General features: G+C 48.1%; 43 non-coding genes across 43 annotated transcripts; 21 read left to right on the forward strand and 22 right to left on the reverse strand.

Annotated features, from left to right (window-relative positions):
* Positions 1–405: 405 nt before the first annotated feature.
* On the reverse strand, positions 406–487 carry trnas-gcu (transfer RNA serine (anticodon GCU)). Its single transcript has one exon. It is a non-coding gene; the product is annotated as a tRNA-Ser (tRNA).
* A 750-nt stretch (positions 488–1,237) lies between these two features.
* Positions 1,238–1,378, forward strand: LOC132137229 (U4 spliceosomal RNA). Its single transcript, XR_009431864.1, has one exon. It is a non-coding gene; the product is annotated as a U4 spliceosomal RNA (small nuclear RNA).
* Positions 1,379–1,552: 174 nt separating this feature from the next.
* On the reverse strand, positions 1,553–1,634 carry trnas-gcu (transfer RNA serine (anticodon GCU)). Its single transcript has one exon. It is a non-coding gene; the product is annotated as a tRNA-Ser (tRNA).
* A 752-nt stretch (positions 1,635–2,386) lies between these two features.
* Positions 2,387–2,527, forward strand: LOC132137183 (U4 spliceosomal RNA). Its single transcript, XR_009431820.1, has one exon. It is a non-coding gene; the product is annotated as a U4 spliceosomal RNA (small nuclear RNA).
* A 173-nt stretch (positions 2,528–2,700) lies between these two features.
* trnas-gcu (transfer RNA serine (anticodon GCU)) lies at positions 2,701–2,782 on the reverse strand. Its single transcript has one exon. It is a non-coding gene; the product is annotated as a tRNA-Ser (tRNA).
* Positions 2,783–3,546: 764 nt separating this feature from the next.
* Positions 3,547–3,687, forward strand: LOC132137013 (U4 spliceosomal RNA). The gene has a single exon (XR_009431653.1). It is a non-coding gene; the product is annotated as a U4 spliceosomal RNA (small nuclear RNA).
* Positions 3,688–3,861: 174 nt separating this feature from the next.
* trnas-gcu (transfer RNA serine (anticodon GCU)) lies at positions 3,862–3,943 on the reverse strand. Its single transcript has one exon. It is a non-coding gene; the product is annotated as a tRNA-Ser (tRNA).
* A 750-nt stretch (positions 3,944–4,693) lies between these two features.
* On the forward strand, positions 4,694–4,834 carry LOC132137230 (U4 spliceosomal RNA). Its single transcript, XR_009431865.1, has one exon. It is a non-coding gene; the product is annotated as a U4 spliceosomal RNA (small nuclear RNA).
* A 174-nt stretch (positions 4,835–5,008) lies between these two features.
* Positions 5,009–5,090, reverse strand: trnas-gcu (transfer RNA serine (anticodon GCU)). Its single transcript has one exon. It is a non-coding gene; the product is annotated as a tRNA-Ser (tRNA).
* A 743-nt stretch (positions 5,091–5,833) lies between these two features.
* On the forward strand, positions 5,834–5,974 carry LOC132137176 (U4 spliceosomal RNA). The gene has a single exon (XR_009431813.1). It is a non-coding gene; the product is annotated as a U4 spliceosomal RNA (small nuclear RNA).
* Positions 5,975–6,148: 174 nt separating this feature from the next.
* On the reverse strand, positions 6,149–6,230 carry trnas-gcu (transfer RNA serine (anticodon GCU)). The gene has a single exon. It is a non-coding gene; the product is annotated as a tRNA-Ser (tRNA).
* A 750-nt stretch (positions 6,231–6,980) lies between these two features.
* On the forward strand, positions 6,981–7,121 carry LOC132137232 (U4 spliceosomal RNA). Its single transcript, XR_009431867.1, has one exon. It is a non-coding gene; the product is annotated as a U4 spliceosomal RNA (small nuclear RNA).
* Positions 7,122–7,295: 174 nt separating this feature from the next.
* trnas-gcu (transfer RNA serine (anticodon GCU)) lies at positions 7,296–7,377 on the reverse strand. Its single transcript has one exon. It is a non-coding gene; the product is annotated as a tRNA-Ser (tRNA).
* A 750-nt stretch (positions 7,378–8,127) lies between these two features.
* Positions 8,128–8,268, forward strand: LOC132137234 (U4 spliceosomal RNA). Its single transcript, XR_009431868.1, has one exon. It is a non-coding gene; the product is annotated as a U4 spliceosomal RNA (small nuclear RNA).
* A 174-nt stretch (positions 8,269–8,442) lies between these two features.
* Positions 8,443–8,524, reverse strand: trnas-gcu (transfer RNA serine (anticodon GCU)). The gene has a single exon. It is a non-coding gene; the product is annotated as a tRNA-Ser (tRNA).
* A 752-nt stretch (positions 8,525–9,276) lies between these two features.
* On the forward strand, positions 9,277–9,417 carry LOC132137184 (U4 spliceosomal RNA). The gene has a single exon (XR_009431821.1). It is a non-coding gene; the product is annotated as a U4 spliceosomal RNA (small nuclear RNA).
* Positions 9,418–9,591: 174 nt separating this feature from the next.
* Positions 9,592–9,673, reverse strand: trnas-gcu (transfer RNA serine (anticodon GCU)). Its single transcript has one exon. It is a non-coding gene; the product is annotated as a tRNA-Ser (tRNA).
* A 750-nt stretch (positions 9,674–10,423) lies between these two features.
* LOC132137031 (U4 spliceosomal RNA) lies at positions 10,424–10,564 on the forward strand. Its single transcript, XR_009431670.1, has one exon. It is a non-coding gene; the product is annotated as a U4 spliceosomal RNA (small nuclear RNA).
* Positions 10,565–10,738: 174 nt separating this feature from the next.
* Positions 10,739–10,820, reverse strand: trnas-gcu (transfer RNA serine (anticodon GCU)). Its single transcript has one exon. It is a non-coding gene; the product is annotated as a tRNA-Ser (tRNA).
* Positions 10,821–11,570: 750 nt separating this feature from the next.
* Positions 11,571–11,711, forward strand: LOC132137235 (U4 spliceosomal RNA). Its single transcript, XR_009431869.1, has one exon. It is a non-coding gene; the product is annotated as a U4 spliceosomal RNA (small nuclear RNA).
* Positions 11,712–11,885: 174 nt separating this feature from the next.
* On the reverse strand, positions 11,886–11,967 carry trnas-gcu (transfer RNA serine (anticodon GCU)). The gene has a single exon. It is a non-coding gene; the product is annotated as a tRNA-Ser (tRNA).
* A 752-nt stretch (positions 11,968–12,719) lies between these two features.
* LOC132137185 (U4 spliceosomal RNA) lies at positions 12,720–12,860 on the forward strand. Its single transcript, XR_009431822.1, has one exon. It is a non-coding gene; the product is annotated as a U4 spliceosomal RNA (small nuclear RNA).
* A 174-nt stretch (positions 12,861–13,034) lies between these two features.
* Positions 13,035–13,116, reverse strand: trnas-gcu (transfer RNA serine (anticodon GCU)). Its single transcript has one exon. It is a non-coding gene; the product is annotated as a tRNA-Ser (tRNA).
* A 750-nt stretch (positions 13,117–13,866) lies between these two features.
* LOC132137032 (U4 spliceosomal RNA) lies at positions 13,867–14,007 on the forward strand. The gene has a single exon (XR_009431671.1). It is a non-coding gene; the product is annotated as a U4 spliceosomal RNA (small nuclear RNA).
* Positions 14,008–14,181: 174 nt separating this feature from the next.
* trnas-gcu (transfer RNA serine (anticodon GCU)) lies at positions 14,182–14,263 on the reverse strand. Its single transcript has one exon. It is a non-coding gene; the product is annotated as a tRNA-Ser (tRNA).
* A 750-nt stretch (positions 14,264–15,013) lies between these two features.
* LOC132137099 (U4 spliceosomal RNA) lies at positions 15,014–15,154 on the forward strand. Its single transcript, XR_009431737.1, has one exon. It is a non-coding gene; the product is annotated as a U4 spliceosomal RNA (small nuclear RNA).
* A 174-nt stretch (positions 15,155–15,328) lies between these two features.
* trnas-gcu (transfer RNA serine (anticodon GCU)) lies at positions 15,329–15,410 on the reverse strand. Its single transcript has one exon. It is a non-coding gene; the product is annotated as a tRNA-Ser (tRNA).
* A 750-nt stretch (positions 15,411–16,160) lies between these two features.
* On the forward strand, positions 16,161–16,301 carry LOC132137236 (U4 spliceosomal RNA). The gene has a single exon (XR_009431870.1). It is a non-coding gene; the product is annotated as a U4 spliceosomal RNA (small nuclear RNA).
* A 174-nt stretch (positions 16,302–16,475) lies between these two features.
* trnas-gcu (transfer RNA serine (anticodon GCU)) lies at positions 16,476–16,557 on the reverse strand. Its single transcript has one exon. It is a non-coding gene; the product is annotated as a tRNA-Ser (tRNA).
* A 752-nt stretch (positions 16,558–17,309) lies between these two features.
* Positions 17,310–17,450, forward strand: LOC132137237 (U4 spliceosomal RNA). The gene has a single exon (XR_009431871.1). It is a non-coding gene; the product is annotated as a U4 spliceosomal RNA (small nuclear RNA).
* Positions 17,451–17,624: 174 nt separating this feature from the next.
* trnas-gcu (transfer RNA serine (anticodon GCU)) lies at positions 17,625–17,706 on the reverse strand. Its single transcript has one exon. It is a non-coding gene; the product is annotated as a tRNA-Ser (tRNA).
* A 752-nt stretch (positions 17,707–18,458) lies between these two features.
* LOC132137174 (U4 spliceosomal RNA) lies at positions 18,459–18,599 on the forward strand. Its single transcript, XR_009431811.1, has one exon. It is a non-coding gene; the product is annotated as a U4 spliceosomal RNA (small nuclear RNA).
* Positions 18,600–18,773: 174 nt separating this feature from the next.
* On the reverse strand, positions 18,774–18,855 carry trnas-gcu (transfer RNA serine (anticodon GCU)). Its single transcript has one exon. It is a non-coding gene; the product is annotated as a tRNA-Ser (tRNA).
* Positions 18,856–19,607: 752 nt separating this feature from the next.
* Positions 19,608–19,748, forward strand: LOC132137175 (U4 spliceosomal RNA). The gene has a single exon (XR_009431812.1). It is a non-coding gene; the product is annotated as a U4 spliceosomal RNA (small nuclear RNA).
* Positions 19,749–19,922: 174 nt separating this feature from the next.
* Positions 19,923–20,004, reverse strand: trnas-gcu (transfer RNA serine (anticodon GCU)). The gene has a single exon. It is a non-coding gene; the product is annotated as a tRNA-Ser (tRNA).
* A 758-nt stretch (positions 20,005–20,762) lies between these two features.
* LOC132137140 (U4 spliceosomal RNA) lies at positions 20,763–20,903 on the forward strand. Its single transcript, XR_009431775.1, has one exon. It is a non-coding gene; the product is annotated as a U4 spliceosomal RNA (small nuclear RNA).
* Positions 20,904–21,077: 174 nt separating this feature from the next.
* Positions 21,078–21,159, reverse strand: trnas-gcu (transfer RNA serine (anticodon GCU)). The gene has a single exon. It is a non-coding gene; the product is annotated as a tRNA-Ser (tRNA).
* Positions 21,160–21,902: 743 nt separating this feature from the next.
* Positions 21,903–22,043, forward strand: LOC132137033 (U4 spliceosomal RNA). The gene has a single exon (XR_009431672.1). It is a non-coding gene; the product is annotated as a U4 spliceosomal RNA (small nuclear RNA).
* A 174-nt stretch (positions 22,044–22,217) lies between these two features.
* On the reverse strand, positions 22,218–22,299 carry trnas-gcu (transfer RNA serine (anticodon GCU)). Its single transcript has one exon. It is a non-coding gene; the product is annotated as a tRNA-Ser (tRNA).
* A 750-nt stretch (positions 22,300–23,049) lies between these two features.
* On the forward strand, positions 23,050–23,190 carry LOC132137186 (U4 spliceosomal RNA). Its single transcript, XR_009431823.1, has one exon. It is a non-coding gene; the product is annotated as a U4 spliceosomal RNA (small nuclear RNA).
* Positions 23,191–23,364: 174 nt separating this feature from the next.
* Positions 23,365–23,446, reverse strand: trnas-gcu (transfer RNA serine (anticodon GCU)). Its single transcript has one exon. It is a non-coding gene; the product is annotated as a tRNA-Ser (tRNA).
* A 743-nt stretch (positions 23,447–24,189) lies between these two features.
* Positions 24,190–24,330, forward strand: LOC132137035 (U4 spliceosomal RNA). Its single transcript, XR_009431674.1, has one exon. It is a non-coding gene; the product is annotated as a U4 spliceosomal RNA (small nuclear RNA).
* Positions 24,331–24,504: 174 nt separating this feature from the next.
* On the reverse strand, positions 24,505–24,586 carry trnas-gcu (transfer RNA serine (anticodon GCU)). The gene has a single exon. It is a non-coding gene; the product is annotated as a tRNA-Ser (tRNA).
* Between the last annotated feature and the right edge of the window lie 626 nt (positions 24,587–25,212).

Raw genomic sequence — 25,212 nt, forward strand, 5'->3', positions numbered from 1 at the left:
TCGGGAAAGCAACACACACTCCTCTTTAAGTAAAGAGAGAGCAGCGAATAAGGCTTCTCGTACATACTGCCTACTGGTTTTCGTAGACACACCACGCAGTTTGGAGCTATTTACCACCCTGTCGTTCCACGTCCACATGGCTCCAGCTGAAAGGTCGCGACCCTTGCCACCATTCTTTTTCTCACTTGAAATAGAGTCAGCCTTGGCAATTTTTGCCAGCTTCTTTTGAAGCTTATCGTGTTGTTGAAGAATAGGTCTCGTGTCCTTAATGCATTGCGTGCTTCCATTATTTAACACACCTGATTCGGATCATCGACCGTTTTGAATCGCACTGCATGAGGTGAAAGTGTCACATAAGGAAAGTGCACCAAATGTGCAAAGCAGATGAACAATCACAGCAAGGACCGACGAGGATGGGATTCGAACCCACGCGTGCAGAGCACAATGGATTAGCAGTCCATCGCCTTAACCACTCGGCCACCTCGTCACTCGTGTGGGGGCCCGACTGACCTCTGGGCTGTGGTGGTTTTCCTGAAGAACCTTTTAGCACTGTGATGTTGAAGCTCACCCTTGGCACCAAAGTATAGATCATTTTTGTACATGTACGCTGAGATATGCGTACAGTTGAACACGTAGAATTTCAAAGCATATTCCATTTGTTTGCGCATTCGAATGCAGGAGGTTAAACACGTGCGCTCTCGAAAGTTTAAACTTTGTCCAGCACCTGTTGCATTTTTCATCGTTTATGACTGATGTTCTTTGTACTCTTAAAAGCTGAGCTTGCTCCTATCTCATGACCCCCCTCAGACAAGCGCTTGTCATTGTGGCCCTCTGTCGTTCTGGTCTCCGTTGCCGTTTTGAGAGAACACCTGAGTCTAGCAAAATGTAGCACATTTGACACAGGACCTCCCTCAGAACTTGTTTGCAGTGTCTTTGCACTCGTCACTGTATCCTACCCAACCCCCCAGGGGCCTCGTCAAACAGAATCTATCCTGACCCAGACCACGAGCTTTACGACTCCACCCCTTTGTTGCCAAGATACCCATAACTCACTTCCCCCAGGGGTTCGGGAAAGCAACACACACTCCTCTTTAAGTAAAGAGAGAGCAGCGAATAAGGCTTCTCGTACATACTGCCTACTGGTTTTCGTAGACACACCACGCAGTTTGGAGCTATTTACCACCCTGTCGTTCCACGTCCACATGGCTCCAGCTGAAAGGTCGCGACCCTTGCCACCATTCTTTCGCAGAGGCAATATTGTAGCCTATGAGGCTCATCCGAGGCGCGATCATTGCTGGTTGAAAACTTTACCCAATACCCCGCCAGGATGACTTGAAATAGAGTCAGCCTTGGCAATTTTTGCCAGCTTCTTTTGAAGCTTATCGTGTTGTTGAAGAATAGGTCTCGTGTCCTTAATGCATTGCGTGCTTCCATTATTTAACACACCTGATTCGGATCATCGACCGTTTTGAATCGCACTGCATGAGGTGAAAGTGTCACATAAGGAAAGTGCACCAAATGTGCAAAGCAGATGAACAATCACAGCAAGGACCGACGAGGATGGGATTCGAACCCACGCGTGCAGAGCACAATGGATTAGCAGTCCATCGCCTTAACCACTCAGCCACCTCGTCACTCGTGTGGGGGCCCGACTGACCTCTGGGCTGTGTTGGTTTTCCTGAAGAACCTTTTAGCACTGTGATGTTGAAGCTCACCCTTGGCACCAAAGTATAGTTCATTTTTGTACATGTACGCTGAGATATGCGTACAGTTGAACACGTAGAATTTCAAAGCATATTCCATTTGTTTGCGCATTCGAATGCAGGAGGTTAAACACGTGCGCTCTAGAAAAAGTTTAAACTTTGTCCAGCACCTGTTGCATTTTTCATCGTTTATGACTGATGTTCTTTGTACTCTTAAAAGCTGAGCTTGCTCCTATCTCATGACCCCCCTCAGACAAGCGCTTGTCATTGTGGCCCTCTGTCGTTCTGGTCTCCGTTGCCGTTTTGAGAGAACACCTGAGTCTAGCAAAAGGTAGCACATTTGACACAGGACCTCCCTCAGAACTTGTTTGCAGTGTCTTTGCACTCGTCACTGTATCCTACCCAACCCCCCAGGGGCCTCGTCAAACAGAATCTATCCTGACCCAGACCACGAGCTTTACGACTCCACCCCTTTGTTGCCAAGATACCCATAACTCTCTTCCCCCAGGGGTTCGGGAAAGCAACACACACTCCTCTTTAAGTAAAGAGAGAGCAGCGAATAAGGCTTCTCGTACATACTGCCTACTGGTTTTCGTAGACACACCACGCAGTTTGGAGCTATTTACCACCCTGTCGTTCCACGTCCACATGGCTCCAGCTGAAAGGTCGCGACCCTTGCAACCATTCTTTCGCAGAGGCAATATTGTAGCCTATGAGGCTCATCCGAGGCGCGATCATTGCTGGTTAACAACTTTACCCAATACCCCGCCAGGATGACTTGAAATAGAGTCAGCCTTGGCAATTTTTGCCTTCTTCTTTTGAAGCTTATCGTGTTGTTGAAGAATAGGTCTCGTGTCCTTAATGCATTGCGTGCTTCCATTATTTAACACACATGATTCGGATCATCGACCGTTATGAATCGCACTGCATGAGGTGAAGTGTCACATAAGGAAAGTGCACCAAATGTGCAGAGCATATGAACAATCACAGGAAGGAACGACGAGGATGGGATTCGAACCCACGCGTGCAGAGCACAATGGATTAGCAGTCCATCGCCTTAACCACTCGGCCACCTCGTCACTCGTGTGAGGGCCCGACTGACCTCTGGGCTGTGGTGGTTTTCCTGAAGAACCTTTTAGCACTGTGATGTTGGAGCTCACCCTTGGCACCAAAGTATAGTTCATTTTTGTACATGTACGCTGAGATATGCGTACAGTTGAACACGTAGAATTTCAAAGCATATTCCATTTGTTTGCGCATTCGAATGCAGGAGGTTAAACACGTGCGCTCTCGAAAGTTTAAAGGCAAAAGCGAAAGGCTTTGTCCAGCACCTGTTGCATTTTTCATCGTTTATGACTGATGTTCTTTGTACTCTTAAAAGCTGAGCTTGCTCCTATCTCATGACCCCCCTCAGACAAGCGCTTGTCATTGTGGCCCTCTGTCGTTCTGGTCTCCGTTGCCGTTTTGAGAGAACACCTGAGTCTAGCAAAAGGTAGCACATTTGACACAGGACCTCCCTCAGAACTTGTTTGCAGTGTCTTTGCACTCGTCACTGTATCCTACCCAACCCCCCAGGGGCCTCGTCAAACAGAATTTATCCTGGCCAGACCGCGAGCTTTACGACTCCACCCCTTTGTTGCCAAGATACCCATAACTCTCTTCCCCCAGGGGTTCGGGAAAGCAACACACACTCCTCTTTAAGTAAAGAGAGAGCAGCGAATAAGGCTTCTCGTACATACTGCCTACTGGTTTTCGTAGACACACCACGCAGTTTGGAGCTATTTACCACCCTGTCGTTCCACGTCCACATGGCTCCAGGTGAAAGGTCGCGACCCTTGCCACCATTCTTTCGCAGAGGCAATATTGTAGCCTATGAGGCTCACCCGAGGCGCGATCATTGCTGGTTGAAAACTTTACCCAATACCCCGCCAGGATGACTTGAAATAGAGTCAGCCTTGGCAATTTTTGCCAGCTTCTTTTGAAGCTTATCGTGTTGTTGAAGAATAGGTCTCGTGTCCTTAATGCATTGCGTGCTTCCATTATTTAACACACCTGATTCGGATCATCGACCGTTTTGAATCGCACTGCATGAGGTGAACCTGTCACATAAGGAAAGTGCACCAAATGTGCAGAGCATATGAACAATCACAGGAAGGAATGACGAGGATGGGATTCGAACCCACGCTTGCAGAGCACAATGGATTAGCAGTCCATTGCCTTAACCACTCGGCAACCTCGTCACTTGTGTGAGGGCCCGACTGACCTCTGGGGCTGCGATGGTTTTCCCGAAGAACCTTTTAGCACTGTGACGTTGAAGCTGACCCTTGAAACCAAAGTATAGTTCATTTTTGTACATGTACGCTGAGATATGCGTACAGTTGAACACGTAGAATTTCAAAGCATATTCCCTTTGTTTGCGCATTCGAATGCAGGAGGTTAAACACGTGCGCTCTCGAAAGCTTAACCTTTGTCCAGCACCAGCTGCATTATTCATCGTTTATGACTGATGTTCTTTGTACTCTTAAAAGCTGAGCTTGCTCCTATCTCATGACCCCCTCAGACAAGCGCTTGTCATTGTGGCCCTCTGTCGTTCTGGTCTCCGTTGCCGTTTTGAGAGAACACCTGAGTCTAGCAAAAGGTAGCACATTTGACACAGGACCTCCCTCAGAACTTGTTTGCAGTGTCTTTGCACTCGTCACTGTATCCTACCCAACCCCCCAGGGGCCTCGTCAAACAGAATCTATCCTGACCCAGACCGCGAGCTTTACGACTCCACCCCTTTGTTGCCAAGATACCCATAACTCTCTTCCCCCAGGGGTTCGGGAAAGCAACACACACTCCTCTTTAAGTAAAGAGAGAGCAGCGAATAAGGCTTCTCGTACATACTGCCTACTGGTTTTCGTAGACACACCACGCAGTTTGGAGCTATTTACCACCCTGTCGTTCCACGTCCACATGGCTCCAGGTGAAAGGTCGCGACCCTTGCCACCATTCTTTCGCAGAGGCAATATTGTAGCCTATGAGGCTCATCCGAGGCGCGATCATTGCTGGTTGAAAACTTTACCCAATACCCCGCCAGGATGACTTGAAATAGAGTCAGCCTTGGCAATTTTTGCCAGCTTCTTTTGAAGCTTATCGTGTTGTTGAAGAATAGGTCTCGTGTCCTTAATGCATTGCGTGCTTCCATTATTTAACACACCTGATTCGGATCATCGACCGTTTTGAATCGCACTGCATGAGGTGAACGTGTCACATAAGGAAAGTGCACAAAATGTGCAGAGCAGATGAACAATAACAGGAAGGAACGCCGAGGATGGGATTCGAACCCACACGTGCAGAGCACAATGGATTAGCAGTCAATCGCCTTAACCACTCGGCCACCTCGTCACTCATGTGAGTACCTAAATGACCTATTGGCTGTGGTGGTTTTCCTGAAGAACCTTTTAGCACTGTGACGTTGAAGCTCACCCTTGACACCAAAGTATAGTTCATTTTTGTACATGTACGCTGAGATATGCGTACAGTTGAACACGTAGAATTTCAAAGCATATTCCATTTGTTTGCGCATTCGAATGCAGGAGGTTAAACACGTGCGCTCTCGAAAGTTTGAACTTTGCCCAGCACCTGCTGCATTTTTCATCGTTTATGACTGATGTTCTTTGTACTCTTAAAAGCTGAGCTTGCTCCTATCTCATGACCCCCCTCAGACAAGCGCTTGTCATTGTGGCCCTCTGTCGTTCTGGTCTCCGTTGCCGTTTTGAGAGAACACCTGAGTCTAGCAAAAGGTAGCACATTTGACACAGGACCTCCCTCAGAACTTGTTTGCAGTGTCTTTGCACTCGTCACTGTATCCTACCCAACCCCCCAGGGGCCTCGTCAAACAGAATCTATCCTGACCCAGACCACGAGCTTTACGACTCCACCCCTTTGTTGCCAAGATACCCATAACTCTCTTCCCCCAGGGGTTAGGGAAAGCAACACACACTCCTCTTTAAGTAAAGAGAGAGCAGCGAATAAGGCTTCTCGTACATACTGCCTATCGTAGACACACCACGCAGTTTGGAGCTATTTACCACCCTGTCGTTCCACGTCCACATGGCTCCAGGTGAAAGGTCGCGACCCTTGCCACCATTCTTTCGCGGAGGCAATATTGTAGCCTATGAGGCTCATCCGAAGCGCGATCATTGCTGGTTGAAAACTTTACCCAATACCCCGCCAGGATGACTTGAAATAGAGTCAGCCTTGGCAATTTTTGCCTTCTTCTTTTGAAGCTTATCGTGTTGTTGAAGAATAGGTCTCGTGTCATTAATGCATTGCGTGCTTCCATTATTTAACACACCTGATTCGGATCATCGACCGTTTTGAATCGCACTGCATGAGGTGAAAGTGTCACATAAGGAAAGTGCACCAAATGTGCAAAGCAGATGAACAATCACAGCAAGGACCGACGAGGATGGGATTCGAACCCACGCGTGCAGAGCACAATGGATTAGCAGTCCATCGCCTTAACCACTCGGCCACCTCGTCACTCGTGTGGGGGCCCGACTGACCTCTGGGCTGTGGTGGTTTTCCTGAAGAGTCTTTTAGCACTGTGATGTTGAAGCTCACCCTTGGCACCAAAGTATAGATCATTTTTGTACATGTACGCTGAGATATGCGTACAGTTGAACACGTAGAATTTCAAAGCATATTCCATTTGTTTGCGCATTCGAATGCAGGAGGTTAAACACGTGCGCTCTCGAAAGTTTAAACTTTGTCCAGCACCTGTTGCATTTTTCATCGTTTATGACTGATGTTCTTTGTACTCTTAAAAGCAGAGCTTGCTCCTATCTCATGACCCCCCTCAGACAAGCGCTTGTCATTGTGGCCCTCTGTCGTTCTGGTCTCCGTTGCCGTTTTGAGAGAACACCTGAGTCTAGCAAAAGGTAGCACATTTGACACAGGACCTCCCTCAGAACTTGTTTGCAGTGTCTTTGCACTCGTCACTGTATCCTACCCAACCCCCCAGGGGCCACGTCAAACAGAATCTATCCTGACCCAGACCACGAGCTTTACGACTCCACCCCTTTGTTGCCAAGATACCCATAACTCTCTTCACCCAGGGGTTCGGGAAAGCAACACACACTCCTCTTTAAGTAAAGAGAGAGCAGCGAATAAGGCTTCTCGTACATACTGCCTACTGGTTTTCGTAGACACACCACGCAGTTTGGAGCTATTTACCACCCTGTCGTTCCACGTCCACATGGCTCCAGCTGAAAGGTCGCGACCCTTGCCACCATTCTTTCGCAGAGGCAATATTGTAGCCTATGAGGCTCATCCGAGGCGCGATCATTGCTGGTTGAAAACTTTACCCAATACCCCGCCAGGATGACTTGAAATAGAGTCAGCCTTGGCAATTTTTGCCAGCTTCTTTTGAAGCTTATCGTGTTGTTGAAGAATAGGTCTCGTGTCCTTAATGCATTGCGTGCTTCCATTATTTAACACACCTGATTCGGATCATCGACCGTTTTGAATCGCACTGCATGAGGTGAAAGTGTCACATAAGGAAAGTGCACCAAATGTGCAAAGCAGATGAACAATCACAGCAAGGACCGACGAGGATGGGATTCGAACCCACGCGTGCAGAGCACAATGGATTAGCAGTCCATCGCCTTAATCACTCGGCCACCTCGTCACTCGTGTGGGGGCCCGACTGACCTCTGGGCTGTGGTGGTTTTCCTGAAGAACCTTTTAGCACTGTGATGTTGAAGCTCACCCTTGGCACCAAAGTATAGATCATTTTTGTACATGTACGCTGAGATATGCGTACAGTTGAACACGTAGAATTTCAAAGCATATTCCATTTGTTTGCGCATTCGAATGCAGGAGGTTAAACACGTGCGCTCTCGAAAGTTTAAACTTTGTCCAGCACCTGTTGCATTTTTCATCGTTTATGACTGATGTTCTTTGTACTCTTAAAAGCAGAGCTTGCTCCTATCTCATGACCCCCCTCAGACAAGCGCTTGTCATTGTGGCCCTCTGTCGTTCTGGTCTCCGTTGCCGTTTTGAGAGAACACCTGAGTCTAGCAAAAGGTAGCACATTTGACACAGGACCTCCCTCAGAACTTGTTTGCAGTGTCTTTGCACTCGTCACTGTATCCTACCCAACCCCCCAGGGGCCTCGTCAAACAGAATCTATCCTGACCCAGACCACGAGCTTTACGACTCCACCCCTTTGTTGCCAAGATACCCATAACTCTCTTCCCCCAGGGGTTCGGGAAAGCAACACACACTCCTCTTTAAGTAAAGAGAGAGCAGCGAATAAGGCTTCTCGTACATACTGCCTACTGGTTTTCGTAGACACACCACGCAGTTTGGAGCTATTTACCACCCTGTCGTTCCACGTCCACATGGCTCCAGCTGAAAGGTCGCGACCCTTGCCACCATTCTTTCGCAGAGGCAATATTGTAGCCTATGAGGCTCATCCGAGGCGCGATCATTGCTGGTTGAAAACTTTACCCAATACCCCGCCAGGATGACTTGAAATAGAGTCAGCCTTGGCAATTTTTGCCAGCTTCTTTTGAAGCTTATCGTGTTGTTGAAGAATAGGTCTCGTGTCCTTAATGCATTGCGTGCTTCCATTATTTAACACACCTGATTCGGATCATCGACCGTTTTGAATCGCACTGCATGAGGTGAAAGTGTCACATAAGGAAAGTGCACCAAATGTGCAAAGCAGATGAACAATCACAGCAAGGACCGACGAGGATGGGATTCGAACCCACGCGTGCAGAGCACAATGGATTAGCAGTCCATCGCCTTAACCACTCAGCCCCCTCGTCACTCGTGTGGGGGCCCGACTGACCTCTGGGCTGTGTTGGTTTTCCTGAAGAACCTTTTAGCACTGTGATGTTGAAGCTCACCCTTGGCACCAAAGTATAGTTCATTTTTGTACATGTACGCTGAGATATGCGTACAGTTGAACACGTAGAATTTCAAAGCATATTCCATTTGTTTGCGCATTCGAATGCAGCAGGTTAAACACGTGCGCTCTAGAAAAAGTTTAAACTTTGTCCAGCACCTGTTGCATTTTTCATCGTTTATGACTGATGTTCTTTGTACTCTTAAAAGCTGAGCTTGCTCCTATCTCATGACCCCCCTCAGACAAGCGCTTGTCATTGTGGCCCTCTGTCGTTCTGGTCTCCGTTGCCGTTTTGAGAGAACACCTGAGTCTAGCAAAAGGTAGCACATTTGACACAGGACCTCCCTCAGAACTTGTTTGCAGTGTCTTTGCACTCGTCACTGTATCCTACCCAACCCCCCAGGGGCCTCGTCAAACAGAATCTATCCTGACCCAGACCACGAGCTTTACGACTCCACCCCTTTGTTGCCAAGATACCCATAACTCTCTTCCCCCAGGGGTTCGGGAAAGCAACACACACTCCTCTTTAAGTAAAGAGAGAGCAGCGAATAAGGCTTCTCGTACATACTGCCTACTGGTTTTCGTAGACACACCACGCAGTTTGGAGCTATTTACCACCCTGTCGTTCCACGTCCACATGGCTCCAGCTGAAAGGTCGCGACCCTTGCAACCATTCTTTCGCAGAGGCAATATTGTAGCCTATGAGGCTCATCCGAGGCGCGATCATTGCTGGTTAACAACTTTACCCAATACCCCGCCAGGATGACTTGAAATAGAGTCAGCCTTGGCAATTTTTGCCTTCTTCTTTTGAAGCTTATCGTGTTGTTGAAGAATAGGTCTCGTGTCCTTAATGCATTGCGTGCTTCCATTATTTAACACACATGATTCGGATCATCGACCGTTATGAATCGCACTGCATGAGGTGAACGTGTCACATAAGGAAAGTGCACCAAATGTGCAGAGCATATGAACAATCACAGGAAGGAACGACGAGGATGGGATTCGAACCCACGCGTGCAGAGCACAATGGATTAGCAGTCCATCGCCTTAACCACTCGGCCACCTCGTCACTCGTGTGAGGGCCCGACTGACCTCTGGGCTGTGGTGGTTTTCCTGAAGAACCTTTTAGCACTGTGATGTTGGAGCTCACCCTTGGCACCAAAGTATAGTTCATTTTTGTACATGTACGCTGAGATATGCGTACAGTTGAACACGTAGAATTTCAAAGCATATTCCATTTGTTTGCGCATTCGAATGCAGGAGGTTAAACACGTGCGCTCTCGAAAGTTTAAACTTTGTCCAGCACCTGTTGCATTTTTCATCGTTTATGACTGATGTTCTTTGTACTCTTAAAAGCTGAGCTTGCTCCTATCTCATGACCCCCCTCAGACAAGTGCTTGTCATTGTGGCCCTCTGTCGTTCTGGTCTCCGTTGCCGTTTTGAGAGAACACCTGAGTCTAGCAAAAGGTAGCACATTTGACACAGGACCTCCCTCAGAACTTGTTTGCAGTGTCTTTGCACTCGTCACTGTATCCTACCCAACCCCCCAGGGGCCTCGTCAAACAGAATCTATCCTGACCCAGACCACGAGCTTTACGACTCCACCCCTTTGTTGCCAAGATACCCATAACTCTCTTCCCCCAGGGGTTCGGGAAAGCAAAACACACTCCTCTTTAAGTAAAGAGAGAGCAGCGAATAAGGCTTCTCGTACATACTGCCTACTGGTTTTCGTAGACACACCACGCAGTTTGGAGCTATTTACCACCCTGTCGTTCCACGTCCACATGGCTCCAGCTGAAAGGTCGCGACCCTTGCAACCATTCTTTCGCAGAGGCAATATTGTAGCCTATGAGGCTCATCCGAGGCGCGATCATTGCTGGTTGAAAACTTTACCCAATACCCCGCCAGGATGACTTGAAATAGAGTCAGCCTTGGCAATTTTTGCCTTCTTCTTTTGAAGCTTATCGTGTTGTTGAAGAATAGGTCTCGTGTCCTTAATGCATTGCGTGCTTCCATTATTTAACACACCTGATTCGGATCATCGACCGTTTTGAATCGCACTGCATGAGGTGAAAGTGTCACATAAGGAAAGTGCACCAAATGTGCAAAGCAGATGAACAATCACAGCAAGGACCGACGAGGATGGGATTCAAACCCACGCGTGCAGAGCACAATGGATTAGCAGTCCATCGCCTTAACCACTCGGCCACCTCGTCACTCGTGTGGGGGCCCGACTGACCTCTGGGCTGTGGTGGTTTTCCTGAAGAACCTTTTAGCACTGTGATGTTGAAGCTCACCCTTGGCACCAAAGTATAGATCATTTTTGTACATGTACGCTGAGATATGCGTACAGTTGAACACGTAGAATTTCAAAGCATATTCCATTTGTTTGCGCATTCGAATGCAGGAGGTTAAACACGTGCGCTCTCGAAAGTTTAAACTTTGTCCAGCACCTGTTGCATTTTTCATCGTTTATGACTGATGTTCTTTGTACTCTTAAAAGCTGAGCTTGCTCCTATCTCATGACCCCCCTCAGACAAGCGCTTGTCATTGTGGCCCTCTGTCGTTCTGGTCTCCGTTGCCGTTTTGAGAGAACACCTGAGTCTAGCAAAAGGTAGCACATTTGACACAGGACCTCCCTCAGAACTTGTTTGCAGTGTCTTTGCACTCGTCACTGTATCCTACCCAACCCCCCAGGGGCCTCGTCAAACAGAATCTATCCTGACCCAGACCACGAGCTTTACGACTCCACCCCTTTGTTGCCAAGATACCCATAACTCTCTTCCCCCAGGGGTTCGGGAAAGCAACACACACTCCTCTTTAAGTAAAGAGAGAGCAGCGAATAAGGCTTCTCGTACATACTGCCTACTGGTTTTCGTAGACACACCACGCAGTTTGGAGCTATTTACCACCCTGTCGTTCCACGTCCACATGGCTCCAGCTGAAAGGTCGCGACCCTTGCCACCATTCTTTCGCAGAGGCAATATTGTAGCCTATGAGGCTCATCCGAGGCGCGATCATTGCTGGTTGAAAACTTTACCCAATACCCCGCCAGGATGACTTGAAATAGAGTCAGCCTTGGCAATTTTTGCCAGCTTCTTTTGAAGCTTATCGTGTTGTTGAAGAATAGGTCTCGTGTCCTTAATGCATTGCGTGCTTCCATTATTTAACACACCTGATTCGGATCATCGACCGTTTTGAATCGCACTGCATGAGGTGAAAGTGTCACATAAGGAAAGTGCACCAAATGTGCAAAGCAGATGAACAATCACAGCAAGGACCGACGAGGATGGGATTCGAACCCACGCGTGCAGAGCACAATGGATTAGCAGTCCATCGCCTTAACCACTCAGCCCCCTCGTCACTCGTGTGGGGGCCCGACTGACCTCTGGGCTGTGTTGGTTTTCCTGAAGAACCTTTTAGCACTGTGATGTTGAAGCTCACCCTTGGCACCAAAGTATAGTTCATTTTTGTACATGTACGCTGAGATATGCGTACAGTTGAACACGTAGAATTTCAAAGCATATTCCATTTGTTTGCGCATTCGAATGCAGCAGGTTAAACACGTGCGCTCTAGAAAAAGTTTAAACTTTGTCCAGCACCTGTTGCATTTTTCATCGTTTATGACTGATGTTCTTTGTACTCTTAAAAGCTGAGCTTGCTCCTATCTCATGACCCCCCTCAGACAAGCGCTTGTCATTGTGGCCCTCTGTCGTTCTGGTCTCCGTTGCCGTTTTGAGAGAACACCTGAGTCTAGCAAAAGGTAGCACATTTGACACAGGACCTCCCTCAGAACTTGTTTGCAGTGTCTTTGCACTCGTCACTGTATCCTACCCAACCCCCCAGGGGCCTCGTCAAACAGAATCTATCCTGACCCAGACCACGAGCTTTACGACTCCACCCCTTTGTTGCCAAGATACCCATAACTCTCTTCCCCCAGGGGTTCGGGAAAGCAACACACACTCCTCTTTAAGTAAAGAGAGAGCAGCGAATAAGGCTTCTCGTACATACTGCCTACTGGTTTTCGTAGACACACCACGCAGTTTGGAGCTATTTACCACCCTGTCGTTCCACGTCCACATGGCTCCAGCTGAAAGGTCGCGACCCTTGCAACCATTCTTTCGCAGAGGCAATATTGTAGCCTATGAGGCTCATCCGAGGCGCGATCATTGCTGGTTAACAACTTTACCCAATACCCCGCCAGGATGACTTGAAATAGAGTCAGCCTTGGCAATTTTTGCCTTCTTCTTTTGAAGCTTATCGTGTTGTTGAAGAATAGGTCTCGTGTCCTTAATGCATTGCGTGCTTCCATTATTTAACACACATGATTCGGATCATCGACCGTTATGAATCGCACTGCATGAGGTGAACGTGTCACATAAGGAAAGTGCACCAAATGTGCAGAGCATATGAACAATCACAGGAAGGAACGACGAGGATGGGATTCGAACCCACGCGTGCAGAGCACAATGGATTAGCAGTCCATCGCCTTAACCACTCGGCCACCTCGTCACTCGTGTGAGGGCCCGACTGACCTCTGGGCTGTGGTGGTTTTCCTGAAGAACCTTTTAGCACTGTGATGTTGGAGCTCACCCTTGGCACCAAAGTATAGTTCATTTTTGTACATGTACGCTGAGATATGCGTACAGTTGAACACGTAGAATTTCAAAGCATATTCCATTTGTTTGCGCATTCGAATGCAGGAGGTTAAACACGTGCGCTCTCGAAAGTTTAAACTTTGTCCAGCACCTGTTGCATTTTTCATCGTTTATGACTGATGTTCTTTGTACTCTTAAAAGCTGAGCTTGCTCCTATCTCATGACCCCCCTCAGACAAGTGCTTGTCATTGTGGCCCTCTGTCGTTCTGGTCTCCGTTGCCGTTTTGAGAGAACACCTGAGTCTAGCAAAAGGTAGCACATTTGACACAGGACCTCCCTCAGAACTTGTTTGCAGTGTCTTTGCACTCGTCACTGTATCCTACCCAACCCCCCAGGGGCCTCGTCAAACAGAATCTATCCTGACCCAGACCACGAGCTTTACGACTCCACCCCTTTGTTGCCAAGATACCCATAACTCTCTTCCCCCAGGGGTTCGGGAAAGCAAAACACACTCCTCTTTAAGTAAAGAGAGAGCAGCGAATAAGGCTTCTCGTACATACTGCCTACTGGTTTTCGTAGACACACCACGCAGTTTGGAGCTATTTACCACCCTGTCGTTCCACGTCCACATGGCTCCAGCTGAAAGGTCGCGACCCTTGCAACCATTCTTTCGCAGAGGCAATATTGTAGCCTATGAGGCTCATCCGAGGCGCGATCATTGCTGGTTGAAAACTTTACCCAATACCCCGCCAGGATGACTTGAAATAGAGTCAGCCTTGGCAATTTTTGCCTTCTTCTTTTGAAGCTTATCGTGTTGTTGAAGAATAGGTCTCGTGTCCTTAATGCATTGCGTGCTTCCATTATTTAACACACCTGATTCGGATCATCGACCGTTTTGAATCGCACTGCATGAGGTGAAAGTGTCACATAAGGAAAGTGCACCAAATGTGCAAAGCAGATGAACAATCACAGCAAGGACCGACGAGGATGGGATTCGAACCCACGCGTGCAGAGCACAATGGATTAGCAGTCCATCGCCTTAACCACTCGGCCACCTCGTCACTCGTGTGGGGGCCCGACTGACCTCTGGGCTGTGGTGGTTTTCCTGAAGAACCTTTTAGCACTGTGATGTTGAAGCTCACCCTTGGCACCAAAGTATAGATCATTTTTGTACATGTACGCTGAGATATGCGTACAGTTGAACACGTAGAATTTCAAAGCATATTCCATTTGTTTGCGCATTCGAATGCAGGAGGTTAAACACGTGCGCTCTCGAAAGTTTAAACTTTGTCCAGCACCTGTTGCATTTTTCATCGTTTATGACTGATGTTCTTTGTACTCTTAAAAGCTGAGCTTGCTCCTATCTCATGACCCCCCTCAGACAAGCGCTTGTCATTGTGGCCCTCTGTCGTTCTGGTCTCCGTTGCCGTTTTGAGAGAACACCTGAGTCTAGCAAAAGGTAGCACATTTGACACAGGACCTCCCTCAGAACTTGTTTGCAGTGTCTTTGCACTCGTCACTGTATCCTACCCAACCCCCCAGGGGCCTCGTCAAACAGAATCTATCCTGACCCAGACCACGAGCTTTACGACTCCACCCCTTTGTTGCCAAGATACCCATAACTCACTTCCCCCAGGGGTTCGGGAAAGCAACACACACTCCTCTTTAAGTAAAGAGAGAGCAGCGAATAAGGCTTCTCGTACATACTGCCTACTGGTTTTCGTAGACACACCACGCAGTTTGGAGCTATTTACCACCCTGTCGTTCCACGTCCACATGGCTCCAGCTGAAAGGTCGCGACCCTTGCCACCATTCTTTCGCAGAGGCAATATTGTAGCCTATGAGGCTCATCCGAGGCGCGATCATTGCTGGTTGAAAACTTTACCCAATACCCCACCAGGATGACTTGAAATAGAGTCAGCCTTGGCAATTTTTGCCAGCTTCTTTTGAAGCTTATCGTGTTGTTGAAGAATAGGTCTCGTGTCCTTAATGCATTGCGTGCTTCCATTATTTAACACACCTGATTCGGATCATCGACCGTTTTGAATCGCACTGCATGAGGTGAAAGTGTCACATAAGGAAAGTGCACCAAATGTGCAAAGCAGATGAACAATCACAGCAAGGACCGACGAGGATGGGGTTCGAACCCACGCGTGCAGAGCACAATGGATTAGCAGTCCATCGCCTTAACCACTCAGCCACCTCGTCACTCGTGTGGGGGCCCGACTGACCTCTGGGCTGTGTTGGTTTTCCTGAAGAACCTTTTAGCACTGTGATGTTGAAGCTCACCCTTGGCACCAAAGTATAGTTCATTTTTGTACATGTACGCTGAGATATGCGTACAGTTGAACACGTAGAATTTCAAAGCATATTCCATTTGTTTGCGCATTCGAATGCAGGAGGTTAAACACGTGCGCTCTCGAAAGTTTAAACTTTGTCCAGCACCTGTTGCATTTTTCATCGTTTATGACTGATGTTCTTTGTACTCTTAAAAGCTGAGCTTGCTCCTATCTCATGACCCCCCTCAGACAAGCGCTTGTCATTGTGGCCCTCTGTCGTTCTGGTCTCCGTTGCCGTTTTGAGAGATCACCTGAGTCTAGCAAAAGGTAGCACATTTGACACAGGACCTCCCTCAGAACTTGTTTGCAGTGTCTTTGCACTCGTCACTGTATCCTACCCAACCCCCCAGGGGCCTCGTCAAACAGAATCTATCCTGACCCAGACCACGAGCTTTACGACTCCACCCCTTTGTTGCCAAGATACCCATAACTCTCTTCCCCCAGGGGTTCGGGAAAGCAACACACACTCCTCTTTAAGTAAAGAGAGAGCAGCGAATAAGGCTTCTCGTACATACTGCCTACTGGTTTTCGTAGACACACCACGCAGTTTGGAGCTATTTACCACCCTGTCGTTCCACGTCCACATGGCTCCAGCTGAATTGTCGCGACCCTTGCCACCATTCTTTCGCAGAGGCAATATTGTAGCCTATGAGGCTCATCCGAGGCGCGATCATTGCTGGTTGAAAACTTTACCCAATACCCCGCCAGGATGACTTGAAATAGAGTCAGCCTTGGCAATTTTTGCCAGCTTCTTTTGAAGCTTATCGTGTTGTTGAAGAATAGGTCTCGTGTCCTTAATGCATTGCGTGCTTCCATTATTTAACACACATGATTCGGATCATCGACCGTTATGAATCGCACTGCATGAGGTGAACGTGTCACATAAGGAAAGTGCACCAAATGTGCAGAGCATATGAACAATCACAGGAAGGAACGACGAGGATGGGATTCGAACCCACGCGTGCAGAGCACAATGGATTAGCAGTCCATCGCCTTAACCACTCGGCCACCTCGTCACTCGTGTGGGGGCCCGACTGACCTCTGGGCTGTGGTGGTTTTCCTGAAGAACCTTTTAGCACTGTGATGTTGAAGCTCACCCTTGGCACCAAAGTATAGTTCATTTTTGTACATGTACGCTGAGATATGCGTACAGTTGAACACGTAGAATTTCAAAGCATATTCCATTTGTTTGCGCATTCGAATGCAGGAGGTTAAACACGTGCGCTCTAGAAAAAGTTTAAACTTTGTCCAGCACCTGTTGCATTTTTCATCGTTTATGACTGATGTTCTTTGTACTCTTAAAAGCTGAGCTTGCTCCTATCTCATGACCCCCCTCAGACAAGCGCTTGTCATTGTGGCCCTCTGTCGTTCTGGTCTCCGTTGCCGTTTTGAGAGATCACCTGAGTCTAGCAAAAGGTAGCACATTTGACACAGGACCTCCCTCAGAACTTGTTTGCAGTGTCTTTGCACTCGTCACTGTATCCTACCCAACCCCCCAGGGGCCTCGTCAAACAGAATCTATCCTGACCCAGACCACGAGCTTTACGACTCCACCCCTTTGTTGCCAAGATACCCATAACTCTCTTCCCCCAGGGGTTCGGGAAAGCAACACACACTCCTCTTTAAGTAAAGAGAGAGCAGCGAATAAGGCTTCTCGTACATACTGCCTACTGGTTTTCGTAGACACACCACGCAGTTTGGAGCTATTTACCACCCTGTCGTTCCACGTCCACATGGCTCCAGCTGAAAGGTCGCGACCCTTGCCACCATTCTTTCGCAGAGGCAATATTGTAGCCTATGAGGCTCATCCGAGGCGCGATCATTGCTGGTTGAAAACTTTACCCAATACCCCGCCAGGATGACTTGAAATAGAGTCAGCCTTGGCAATTTTTGCCAGCTTCTTTTGAAGCTTATCGTGTTGTTGAAGAATAGGTCTCGTGTCCTTAATGCATTGCGTGCTTCCATTATTTAACACACATGATTCGGATCATCGACCGTTATGAATCGCACTGCATGAGGTGAACGTGTCACATAAGGAAAGTGCACCAAATGTGCAGAGCATATGAACAATCACAGGAAGGAACGACGAGGATGGGATTCGAACCCACGCGTGCAGAGCACAATGGATTAGCGGTCCATCGCCTTAACCACTCGGCCACCTCGTCACTCGTGTGGGGGCCCGACTGACCTCTGGGCTGTGGTGGTTTTCCTGAAGAACCTTTTAGCACTGTGATGTTGAAGCTCACCCTTGGCACCAAAGTATAGTTCATTTTTGTACATGTACGCTGAGATATGCGTACAGTTGAACACGTAGAATTTCAAAGCATATTCCATTTGTTTGCGCATTCGAATGCAGGAGGTTAAACACGTGCGCTCTAGAAAAAGTTTAAACTTTGTCCAGCACCTGTTGCATTTTTCATCGTTTATGACTGATGTTCTTTGTACTCTTAAAAGCTGAGCTTGCTCCTATCTCATGACCCCCCTCAGACAAGCGCTTGTCATTGTGGCCCTCTGTCGTTCTGGTCTCCGTTGCCGTTTTGAGAGAACACCTGAGTCTAGCAAAAGGTAGCACATTTGACACAGGACCTCCCTCAGAACTTGTTTGCAGTGTCTTTGCACTCGTCACTGTATCCTACCCAACCCCCCAGGGGCCTCGTCAAACAGAATCTATCCTGACCCAGACCACGAGCTTTACGACTCCACCCCTTTGTTGCCAAGATACCCATAACTCTCTTCCCCCAGGGGTTCGGGAAAGCAACACACACTCCTCTTTAAGTAAAGAGAGAGCAGCGAATAAGGCTTCTCGTACATACTGCCTACTGGTTTTCGTAGACACACCACGCAGTTTGGAGCTATTTACCACCCTGTCGTTCCACGTCCACATGGCTCCAGCTGAAAGGTCGCGACCCTTGCAACCATTCTTTCGCAGAGGCAATATTGTAGCCTATGAGGCTCATCCGAGGCGCGATCATTGCTGGTTAACAACTTTACCCAATACCCCGCCAGGATGACTTGAAATAGAGTCAGCCTTGGCAATTTTTGCCAGCTTCTTTTGAAGCTTATCGTGTTGTTGAAGAATAGGTCTCGTGTCCTTAATGCATTGCGTGCTTCCATTATTTAACACACATGATTCGGATCATCGACCGTTATGAATCGCACTGCATGAGGTGAACGTGTCACATAAGGAAAGTGCACCAAATGTGCAGAGCATATGAACAATCACAGGAAGGAACGACGAGGATGGGATTCGAACCCACGCGTGCAGAGCACAATGGATTAGCAGTCCATCGCCTTAACCACTCGGCCACCTCGTCACTCGTGTGGGGGCCCGACTGACCTCTGGGCTGTGGTGGTTTTCCTGAAGAACCTTTTAGCACTGTGATGTTGAAGCTCACCCTTGGCACCAAAGTATAGTTCATTTTTGTACATGTACGCTGAGATATGCGTACAGTTGAACACGTAGAATTTCAAAGCATATTCCATTTGTTTGTGCATTCGAATGCAGGAGGTTAAACACGTGCGCTCTAGAAAAAGTTTAAACTTTGTCCAGCACCTGTTGCATTTTTCATCGTTTATGACTGATGTTCTTTGTACTCTTAAAAGCTGAGCTTGCTCCTATCTCATGACCCCCCTCAGACAAGCGCTTGTCATTGTGGCCCTCTGTCGTTCTGGTCTCCGTTGCCGTTTTGAGAGAACACCTGAGTCTAGCAAAAGGTAGCACATTTGACACAGGACCTCCCTCAGAACTTGTTTGCAGTGTCTTTGCACTCGTCACTGTATCCTACCCAACCCCCCAGGGGCCTCGTCAAACAGAATCTATCCTGACCCAGACCACGAGCTTTACGACTCCACCCCTTTGTTGCCAAGATACCCATAACTCTCTTCCCCCAGGGGTTCGGGAAAGCAACACACACTCCTCTTTAAGTAAAGAGAGAGCAGCGAATAAGGCTTCTCGTACATACTGCCTACTGGTTTTCGTAGACACACCACGCAGTTTGGAGCTATTTACCACCCTGTCGTTCCACGTCCACATGGCTCCAGCTGAAAGGTCGCGACCCTTGCAACCATTCTTTCGCAGAGGCAATATTGTAGCCTATGAGGCTCATCCGAGGCGCGATCATTGCTGGTTAACAACTTTACCCAATACCCCGCCAGGATGACTTGAAATAGAGTCAGCCTTGGCAATTTTTGCCAGCTTCTTTTGAAGCTTATCGTGTTGTTGAAGAATAGGTCTCGTGTCCTTAATGCATTGCGTGCTTCCATTATTTAACACACATGATTCGGATCATCGACCGTTATGAATCGCACTGCATGAGGTGAACGTGTCACATAAGGAAAGTGCACCAAATGTGCAGAGCATATGAACAATCACAGGAAGGAACGACGAGGATGGGATTCGAACCCACGCGTGCAGAGCACAATGGATTAGCAGTCCATCGCCTTAACCACTCGGCCACCTCGTCACTCGTGTGAGGGCCCGACTGACCTCTGGGCTGTGGTGGTTTTCCTGAAGAACCTTTTAGCACTGTGATGTTGGAGCTCACCCTTGGCACCAAAGTATAGTTCATTTTTGTACATGTACGCTGAGATATGCGTACAGTTGAACACGTAGAATTTCAAAGCATATTCCATTTGTTTGCGCATTCGAATGCAGGAGGTTAAACACGTGCGCTCTCGAAAGTTTAAAGGCAAAAGCGAAAGGCTTTGTCCAGCACCTGTTGCATTTTTCATCGTTTATGACTGATGTTCTTTGTACTCTTAAAAGCTGAGCTTGCTCCTATCTCATGACCCCCCTCAGACAAGCGCTTGTCATTGTGGCCCTCTGTCGTTCTGGTCTCCGTTGCCGTTTTGAGAGAACACCTGAGTCTAGCAAAAGGTAGCACATTTGACACAGGACCTCCCTCAGAACTTGTTTGCAGTGTCTTTGCACTCGTCACTGTATCCTACCCAACCCCCCAGGGGCCTCGTCAAACAGAATCTATCCTGACCCAGACCACGAGCTTTACGACTCCACCCCTTTGTTGCCAAGATACCCATAACTCTCTTCCCCCAGGGGTTCGGGAAAGCAACACACACTCCTCTTTAAGTAAAGAGAGAGCAGCGAATAAGGCTTCTCGTACATACTGCCTATCGTAGACACACCACGCAGTTTGGAGCTATTTACCACCCTGTCGTTCCACGTCCACATGGCTCCAGGTGAAAGGTCGCGACCCTTGCCACCATTCTTTCGCAGAGGCAATATTGTAGCCTATGAGGCTCATCCGAAGCGCGATCATTGCTGGTTGAAAACTTTACCCAATACCCCGCCAGGATGACTTGAAATAGAGTCAGCCTTGGCAATTTTTGCCAGCTTCTTTTGAAGCTTATCGTGTTGTTGAAGAATAGGTCTCGTGTCATTAATGCATTGCGTGCTTCCATTATTTAACACACCTGATTCGGATCATCGACCGTTTTGAATCGCACTGCATGAGGTGAAAGTGTCACATAAGGAAAGTGCACCAAATGTGCAAAGCAGATGAACAATCACAGCAAGGACCGACGAGGATGGGATTCGAACCCACGCGTGCAGAGCACAATGGATTAGCAGTCCATCGCCTTAACCACTCGGCCACCTCGTCACTCGTCCCGACTGACCTCTGGGCTGCGGTGGCTTTCCTGAAGAGTCTTTTAGCACTGTGATGTTGAAGCTCACCCTTGGCACCAAAGTATAGTTCATTTTTGTACATGTACGCTGAGATATGCGTACAGTTGAACACGTAGAATTTCAAAGCATATTCCATTTGTTTGCGCATTCGAATGCAGGAGGTTAAACACGTGCGCTCTCGAAAGTTTAAACTTTGTCCAGCACCTGTTGCATTTTTCATCGTTTATGACTGATGTTCTTTGTACTCTTAAAAGCTGAGCTTGCTCCTATCTCATGACCCCCCTCAGACAAGTGCTTGTCATTGTGGCCCTCTGTCGTTCTGGTCTCCGTTGCCGTTTTGAGAGAACACCTGAGTCTAGCAAAAGGTAGCACATTTGACACAGGACCTCCCTCAGAACTTGTTTGCAGTGTCTTTGCACTCGTCACTGTATCCTACCCAACCCCCCAGGGGCCTCGTCAAACAGAATCTATCCTGACCCAGACCACGAGCTTTACGACTCCACCCCTTTGTTGCCAAGATACCCATAACTCTCTTCCCCCAGGGGTTCGGGAAAGCAAAACACACTCCTCTTTAAGTAAAGAGAGAGCAGCGAATAAGGCTTCTCGTACATACTGCCTACTGGTTTTCGTAGACACACCACGCAGTTTGGAGCTATTTACCACCCTGTCGTTCCACGTCCACATGGCTCCAGCTGAAAGGTCGCGACCCTTGCAACCATTCTTTCGCAGAGGCAATATTGTAGCCTATGAGGCTCATCCGAGGCGCGATCATTGCTGGTTGAAAACTTTACCCAATACCCCGCCAGGATGACTTGAAATAGAGTCAGCCTTGGCAATTTTTGCCTTCTTCTTTTGAAGCTTATCGTGTTGTTGAAGAATAGGTTTCGTGTCCTTAATGCATTGCGTGCTTCCATTATTTAACACACCTGATTCGGATCATCGACCGTTTTGAATCGCACTGCATGAGGTGAAAGTGTCACATAAGGAAAGTGCACCAAATGTGCAAAGCAGATGAACAATCACAGCAAGGACCGACGAGGATGGGATTCGAACCCACGCGTGCAGAGCACAATGGATTAGCAGTCCATCGCCTTAACCACTCGGCCACCTCGTCACTCGTGTGGGGGCCCGACTGACCTCTGGGCTGTGGTGGTTTTCCTGAAGAACCTTTTAGCACTGTGATGTTGAAGCTCACCCTTGGCACCAAAGTATAGATCATTTTTGTACATGTACGCTGAGATATGCGTACAGTTGAACACGTAGAATTTCAAAGCATATTCCATTTGTTTGCGCATTCGAATGCAGGAGGTTAAACACGTGCGCTCTCGAAAGTTTAAACTTTGTCCAGCACCTGTTGCATTTTTCATCGTTTATGACTGATGTTCTTTGTACTCTTAAAAGCTGAGCTTGCTCCTATCTCATGACCCCCCTCAGACAAGCGCTTGTCATTGTGGCCCTCTGTCGTTCTGGTCTCCGTTGCCGTTTTGAGAGAACACCTGAGTCTAGCAAAAGGTAGCACATTTGACACAGGACCTCCCTCAGAACTTGTTTGCAGTGTCTTTGCACTCGTCACTGTATCCTACCCAACCCCCCAGGGGCCTCGTCAAACAGAATCTATCCTGACCCAGACCACGAGCTTTACGACTCCACCCCTTTGTTGCCAAGATACCCATAACTCACTTCCCCCAGGGGTTCGGGAAAGCAACACACACTCCTCTTTAAGTAAAGAGAGAGCAGCGAATAAGGCTTCTCGTACATACTGCCTACTGGTTTTCGTAGACACACCACGCAGTTTGGAGCTATTTACCACCCTGTCGTTCCACGTCCACATGGCTCCAGCTGAAAGGTCGCGACCCTTGCCACCATTCTTTCGCAGAGGCAATATTGTAGCCTATGAGGCTCATCCGAGGCGCGATCATTGCTGGTTAACAACTTTACCCAATACCCCGCCAGGATGACTTGAAATAGAGTCAGCCTTGGCAATTTTTGCCTTCTTCTTTTGAAGCTTATCGTGTTGTTGAAGAATAGGTCTCGTGTCCTTAATGCATTGCGTGCTTCCATTATTTAACACACCTGATTCGGATCATCGACCGTTTTGAATCGCACTGCATGAGGTGAAAGTGTCACATAAGGAAAGTGCACCAAATGTGCAAAGCAGATGAACAATCACAGCAAGGACCGACGAGGATGGGATTCGAACCCACGCGTGCAGAGCACAATGGATTAGCAGTCCATCGCCTTAACCACTCGGCCACCTCGTCACTCGTCCCGACTGACCTCTGGGCTGTGTTGGTTTTCCTGAAGAACCTTTTAGCACTGTGATGTTGAAGCTCACCCTTGGCACCAAAGTATAGTTCATTTTTGTACATGTACGCTGAGATATGCGTACAGTTGAACACGTAGAATTTCAAAGCATATTCCATTTGTTTGCGCATTCGAATGCAGGAGGTTAAACACGTGCGCTCTCGAAAGTTTAAACTTTGTCCAGCACCTGTTGCATTTTTCATCGTTTATGACTGATGTTCTTTGTACTCTTAAAAGCTGAGCTTGCTCCTATCTCATGACCCCCCTCAGACAAGTGCTTGTCATTGTGGCCCTCTGTCGTTCTGGTCTCCGTTGCCGTTTTGAGAGAACACCTGAGTCTAGCAAAAGGTAGCACATTTGACACAGGACCTCCCTCAGAACTTGTTTGCAGTGTCTTTGCACTCGTCACTGTATCCTACCCAACCCCCCAGGGGCCTCGTCAAACAGAATCTATCCTGACCCAGACCACGAGCTTTACGACTCCACCCCTTTGTTGCCAAGATACCCATAACTCTCTTCCCCCAGGGGTTCGGGAAAGCAAAACACACTCCTCTTTAAGTAAAGAGAGAGCAGCGAATAAGGCTTCTCGTACATACTGCCTACTGGTTTTCGTAGACACACCACGCAGTTTGGAGCTATTTACCACCCTGTCGTTCCACGTCCACATGGCTCCAGCTGAAAGGTCGCGACCCTTGCAACCATTCTTTCGCAGAGGCAATATTGTAGCCTATGAGGCTCATCCGAGGCGCGATCATTGCTGGTTGAAAACTTTACCCAATACCCCGCCAGGATGACTTGAAATAGAGTCAGCCTTGGCAATTTTTGCCTTCTTCTTTTGAAGCTTATCGTGTTGTTGAAGAATAGGTTTCGTGTCCTTAATGCATTGCGTGCTTCCATTATTTAACACACCTGATTCGGATCATCGACCGTTTTGAATCGCACTGCATGAGGTGAAAGTGTCACATAAGGAAAGTGCACCAAATGTGCAAAGCAGATGAACAATCACAGCAAGGACCGACGAGGATGGGATTCGAACCCACGCGTGCAGAGCACAATGGATTAGCAGTCCATCGCCTTAACCACTCGGCCACCTCGTCACTCGTGTGGGGGCCCGACTGACCTCTGGGCTGTGGTGGTTTTCCTGAAGAACCTTTTAGCACTGTGATGTTGAAGCTCACCCTTGGCACCAAAGTATAGATCATTTTTGTACATGTACGCTGAGATATGCGTACAGTTGAACACGTAGAATTTCAAAGCATATTCCATTTGTTTGCGCATTCGAATGCAGGAGGTTAAACACGTGCGCTCTCGAAAGTTTAAACTTTGTCCAGCACCTGTTGCATTTTTCATCGTTTATGACTGATGTTCTTTGTACTCTTAAAAGCTGAGCTTGCTCCTATCTCATGACCCCCCTCAGACAAGCGCTTGTCATTGTGGCCCTCTGTCGTTCTGGTCTCCGTTGCCGTTTTGAGAGAACACCTGAGTCTAGCAAAAGGTAGCACATTTGACACAGGACCTCCCTCAGAACTTGTTTGCAGTGTCTTTGCACTCGTCACTGTATCCTACCCAACCCCCCAGGGGCCTCGTCAAACAGAATCTATCCTGACCCAGACCACGAGCTTTACGACTCCACCCCTTTGTTGCCAAGATACCCATAACTCACTTCCCCCAGGGGTTCGGGAAAGCAACACACACTCCTCTTTAAGTAAAGAGAGAGCAGCGA

Source organism: Carassius carassius, unplaced genomic scaffold, assembly GCF_963082965.1.
Source record: "Carassius carassius unplaced genomic scaffold, fCarCar2.1 SCAFFOLD_68, whole genome shotgun sequence".
NCBI lineage: Eukaryota > Metazoa > Chordata > Actinopteri > Cypriniformes > Cyprinidae > Carassius > Carassius carassius.